The sequence below is a fragment of the Cervus elaphus genome, chromosome 17 (assembly GCF_910594005.1).
Source record: "Cervus elaphus chromosome 17, mCerEla1.1, whole genome shotgun sequence".
Lineage (NCBI taxonomy): Eukaryota > Metazoa > Chordata > Mammalia > Artiodactyla > Cervidae > Cervus > Cervus elaphus.
In genome coordinates, this window is record NC_057831.1 from 10,989,883 (window position 1) to 10,995,882 (window position 6,000).

Below are 6,000 nucleotides of genomic sequence, written 5' to 3' on the forward strand. Positions count from 1 at the left end.
CTACTTACTTGAAGAACATTTTTCAGAACACAGATATGTCTTATTAGTGGGTTACAAAATCAGTACATCAATTTTCTATACCATTTAAAAGTAATATTCTATACTAAAATAAATAGGAAGTTATCACAGTGAGTGAGTGAAAGTCGCTCAGTTGTATTCAATTCTTTGCAACCCCATGGATGGTACAGTCCATGGAATTCTCCAGTCCAGAAGAGTGGAGTGGGTAACCTTTCCCTTTTCCAGGGGGTCCCAACCCAGGGATCGAACCCAGGTCTCCCTCATTTCAGGTGGATTCTTTGTCAGGTGAGTCAAAAGGGAAGCCCAGGAATACTGGAGTGGGTAGCCTATCTCTTCTCCAAAGGATCTTGAGTCACACTTAATGGCAGTACCTGTATTTGTCTATTATTTTATGAATAGCAAATATTTTCTGAGACACTTGTTTTGTGTGTGTGTGTGTGTGTGTGTGTGTGTGTGTGTGTGTGTCTATGAACTTCAGTTCATTTCAGTTGCTCAGTCATGTCCGACTCTTTGCGACCCCTTGGGCTGGAGCATGTCAGACTTCCCTGTCCATCACCAACTCCTGGAGCTTGCTCAAACTCATGTCCATCAAGTCGGTGATGCTATCCAACCATCTCATCCTCTGTCATCCCCTTCTCCTCCTGCCTTCAATCTTTCCCATCATCAGTGTCTTTTCCAATGAGCCCATTCTTTGCATCAGGTGGCCGAAGTATCAGAGTTTCAGCTCAGCATCAGTTCTTCCAGTGAATATTCACAACTGATTTTCTATAGGATTCCCTGGTGGCTCAGATGGTAAAGTGTCTGCCTGCAATGCAGGAGACCTGGGTTCGATCCCTGGGTCAGGAAGATCCCCTGGAGAAGGAAATGGCAACCCACTCCAGTACTCTTGCCTGGAAAATCTCATGGATGGAGGAGCCTGGTAGGCTACGGTCCATGGGGTCGCAAAGAGTTGGACACGGCTGAGCAACTTTTCTCTCTCTTGACTGGTTTGATCTTTTTGCAGTCCAAGGGACTCTCAAGAGTCCTCTCCAACACACAATTCAAAAGCATCAATTCTTTGGTGCTCAGCTTTCTTTATAGTCCAACTCTCACATCCATATATTACTGCTGGAAAAATCATAGATATGACTAAATGGACTTTTATTGACAAAGTAATGTCTCTGCTTATTAATATGCTGTCTAGGTTGGTCATAGCTTTTCTTCCAAGGAGCAAGTGTCTTTTAATTTCATGGCCGCAGTCACCATCTGCAGTGATTTTGGAGCCCCCCAAAATAAAGTCTGTCACTGTTTCCACTGTTTCCTCATCTATTTGCCATGAAGTAATGGGACCAGATGCCATGATCTTAGTTTTCTGAATGTTGATTTTTAAGCCAACTTTTTCACTGTCCTCTTTCACTTTCATCAAGTGGGTCTTTAGTTCTTCTTCACTTTCTGCCATAAGGGTGCTGTCATCTGTGTATCTGAGGTTATTGATATTTCTCCCAGAAGTCTTGATTCCAGCTTGTGCTTCATCCAGCCCAGCGTTTCTCACGATGTGCTCTGCATGTAAGTTAAATAAGCAGGGTGACAATATACAGCCTTGACGTCCTCCTTCCCTGATAAATGTGTAACTTACTGTTATGGTAAGTGTTTGAACTTACTGTTCTTCTACAGGATATGGTGCAGAAGCTTAACACATTATTTGGCTGGTGAAAATATAAGATCAGTGTGCCGTTTGAAAGGTAGAATGGGTATTGTTCAAAACAATCTGAAAGCCACTATATGATATTTATTTATCACCTATTGCTTTTATATGGAGAAGGAAATGGCAACCCACTCCAGTATCCTTGCCTGAAGAATCCTGTGGACAGAGGAGCCTGGTGGGCTGCTGTCCATAGGGTCGCATAGAGTTGGACACAGCTGAAGTGACTTAGCAGCAGCAGCAGCAACTTTTATAATATATGCTAAAGAGAAAGCTGTGACAATTCTAAAAATGTTTACTCTTTTGGAACATGTAATTTTACTGTTATATTTAAATAATTTATTCTGAAACCATCCCATGCTCTCCCCTGTATTAAATGAAATACTATGTGTGAAACATCCAGCATATTGTTCGGATAGCAGAAAGACTAAAGGACCAGGCAGAAACGACCAGTGTCCTCGAGGGAATGATTGTTGTTAGCAGCTAGATAAAAATCTAATTACTTGCCTTGGGCTGGAGCAAGCCCACTGTAAAGGAGGTCTGCATCCTGAACTAAGAGCATGATTTATCTCAGAACCTCAGGCACTGTTCAACCTGGACACAGAGGTTTAAAGTTTCCAGCTGTATAGATTGGACATCCAGGAGCTGGGATTAAGGAAGATTGCTATATCACAGAAATCAATATAGCATGCAGATTTTGACTTGCATTTGCAATATATAAATGATATAGAATTTTGCATTTTAAAAATGACTGTAAAATTTAATGGGATTTAATATTTTCTTTTTTGAAGTATTTTCAATTCTAATGTGATCTAAAATGTGTTTAACCAAGGAAACTGAACCAGGCAAGGTAGAGCATTTCTATAAGAATTATCAGCTGACTGCCAGAGCGTTTGTTTCCTTTTCAGATTGTAGGTTATGTATTTCAAACTTATTCTGAACTTGCCTCATTTTTTTTTTTAAAGCTAAATTACAAGGGTAAAAAAAAAAAATTACTAATGTTAGTTAGCAAACTTGTTCAAGAAGCAATCCTGGTGCAATGAAAATGCTGAGAGATGTAGGAAACTTGTAACAGGTCCATGGAAATCATGAATACTATTTGCAGGCTCACAATTCTCTTATAAGAAATTATTTAAAAATATTTTTTAAGTATCAAAATATGAGGAAAACTATAATCACCAAATGAAATTGATATACAGAAAAAGGAATGAATTAAACCACAAGTATTTAAGAAAACTCTTAGAGTAAAGGCATATTTTAAATTCAGTCTTGAAGGATAGATCATATCTGTGAAGGTGGATGCAATATGATATTCTCCATCCTTGGATGTGCAAAGTAGAAAATGATTGTATTCAGATTAAACGTGGTTCAAGACTAACATCACTTGAATGCTGCTATTACTTCCACACCAAGTTGGACTGGAAACATTTTGCTTGTGCCGGAAACATGCCACCCACAGTCTCTCCTCGCCAGGTGGCCTGGAAACCAAGCCGTTGTTTTCTGAGATCTTCACCCCTGTCCTGACAGTATTTCTGGTCGTGGGCCCCCAGCCAGTCTCTTTCTTCTCCTACTCGTGGGCTACCCCAGTCTTTTCCACTCTTTCTCTTCCATCCTCAGGATAGTGCTCCCCCTGGCCTCCCCTCAGCCACATCATTAATCCCACCAGTATTTTGGCCTTCTGGTGGGGGGAATAAAAAAGCCAGGAAGACAGGAACACTATGCACAACTCTTCTGTGGAAAATAAATTCCATCCTGCCAAGAAAAACAGAGGTCTGTTGCTTAGAAAAATGAGGGGGAATACCCAGGTATATTTAAAAAGAAAAATTAAACTTTCCAGATATAATCTTTCTATATTTGAAAAAGGATTTGCTTGGAAGTCAAAAAAGGGAAATAAGTGCCTAAAACACTGGTTAAAGCACAATTAATAAATAAATTTTCCATAATTCCAAGGGAGAAAATAGAAATGTCCTAAACTTAATTGAGAAATGTCCTGAACAAAGCTTAGAATATTTGAAGAAAATGTATATATAAAATTCTAGGTAATAAGTTGCATCTTAAGTTTTGAGCAGAGAAAATGAACTAATTAAAGTGATGCTTTGGAAAGAATCATTCCAGGCTAGAATGTGGAACTGATTGAAAAAGGGAAATGCAAAAGGAAGGCAAACTCAGTAGACAGACAAGAAGAGTAACCAAGCTGTTTATTTTTGAGTCTTCCTTTTACAATAATTGTTTGGCACATGTGGCAATTTATTGTAATTGATTATGTCATTGAATTAACTGGAGTGCCTAGAAGTGATCAGATAGCAAACTAAAAGTGGTGATGGAAAGAATGACAACATTGAGAAAGCATTCAGAATGCAAGCAAAGGCTTAGAGTTAGGCTGGAGAAGATGAGCAATTATATATAAGGAACTGTAAAGTGTAAATGATAACTGCAAGAAAATACAGAGGTCAATATTCTGAAATCCTACTGCTGAGAATAGACATTTGGTAAATAAGTAAAGCAACCAAAATTTCCATGTGATTAATTGTCTTCAAAGGCTAATGCCATTTGGGATGTAAAAGGTAGCTAAATTTCTACTTTGTGTATGTGTGTGATTTCCGCTTTTAGAGAATGAATTTTTGTAGTACTAGTGGAATTCTCCACACTCAGAAGTATTTTATCCTTATTAGGAATGTAAACATTTAGGAGATTCCACTTAAGAGAAGCTTTAGGATTTTCAGATATTCTCAGTTCAGTTCAGTTCAGTTGCTCAGTCATGTCCAACTCCTTGAGGCCCCATGAATCGCAGCACGCCAGGCCTCCCTATCCATCACCAGCTCCTGGAGTTTACTCAAACTCATGCCCATCGAGTCAGTGATGCCATCCAGCCATCTCATCCTCTGTCGTCCCCTTCTCCTCCTGCCCCCAATCCTTCCCAGCATCAGGGATTTTTCCAATAAGTCAATTCTTCTCATGAGGTGGCCAAAGTACTGGAGTTTCAGCTTCAGCATCTGTCCTTCCAGTGATCACCCAGGACTGATCTCCTTTGGGATGGACTGGTTGGATCTCCTTGCAGTCCAAGGGACTCTCAAGAGTCTTCTTCAACACCTCAGTTCAAAAGCATCAATTCTTAGGTGCTCAGCTTTCGTCACAGTTCAACTCTCACATCCATACATGACCAGTGGAAAAACCATAGCCTTGACTAGACGGACCTTTGTTGGCAAAGTAATGCCTGCTTTTTAATATGCTATCTAGGTTGGTCATAACTTTCCTTCCAAGGAGTAAGCGTCTTTTAATTTCAGGGCTGCAGTCACCATCTGCAGTGATTTTGGAGCCCCCCAAAATAAAGTCTGACACTGTTTCCACTGTCTCCCCATCTATTTCCCATGAAGGGATGGGACCAGATGCCATGATCTTAGTTTTCTGAATGGCTTTAAGCCAACTCTTTCACTCTCCTCTTTCACTTTCATCAAGAAGCTCTTTAGTTCCTCTTCACTTTCTGCCATAAGGGTGGTGTCATCTGCATATCTGAGGTTATTGCTATTTCTCCCAGCAGTCTTGATTCCAGCTTGTGTTTCTTCCAGCCCAGCGTTTCTCATGATGTACTCTGCATATAAGTTGAACAAGCAGGGTGACAATATACAGCCTTGATGTACTACTTTTCCTATTTGGAACCAGTCTATTCTTCCATGTCCAGTTTTAAATGTTGTTTCCTGACCTGCATACACGTTTCTCAAGAGGCAGATCAGGTGGTCTGGTATTCCCATCTCTTTCAGAATTTTCCACAGTTTATTGTGATCCACACAGTTGAAGGCTTTGGCATAGTCAATAAAGCAGAAATAGATGTTTTTCTGGAAATCTCTTGCTGTTGCGATGATCCAGCAGCTATTGGCAATTTGATCTCTGGTTCCTCTGCCTTTTCTAAAACCAGCTTGAACATCTGGAAGTTCACGGTTCACGTATTGCTGAAGCCTGGCTTGGAGAATTTTGAGCATTACTTTACTAGCGTGTGAGATGAGTGCAATTGTGCGGTAGTTTGAGCATTCTTTGGGATTGCCTTTCTTAGGCATTGGAATGAAAATGGACCTTTTCCAGTCCTGTGGCCACTGCTGAGTTTTCCAAATTTGCTGGCATATTGAGTGCAGCACTTTCACAGCATCATCTTTCAGGGTTTGAAATAGCTCAACTGGAATTCCATCACCTCCACTAGCTTTGTTCATAGTGATGCTTTCTAAAGCCCACTTGACTTCACATTCCAGGATGTCTGGCTCTAGGTGAGTGATCACACCGTTGTGATTATCTGGGTTGTGAAGATTTTT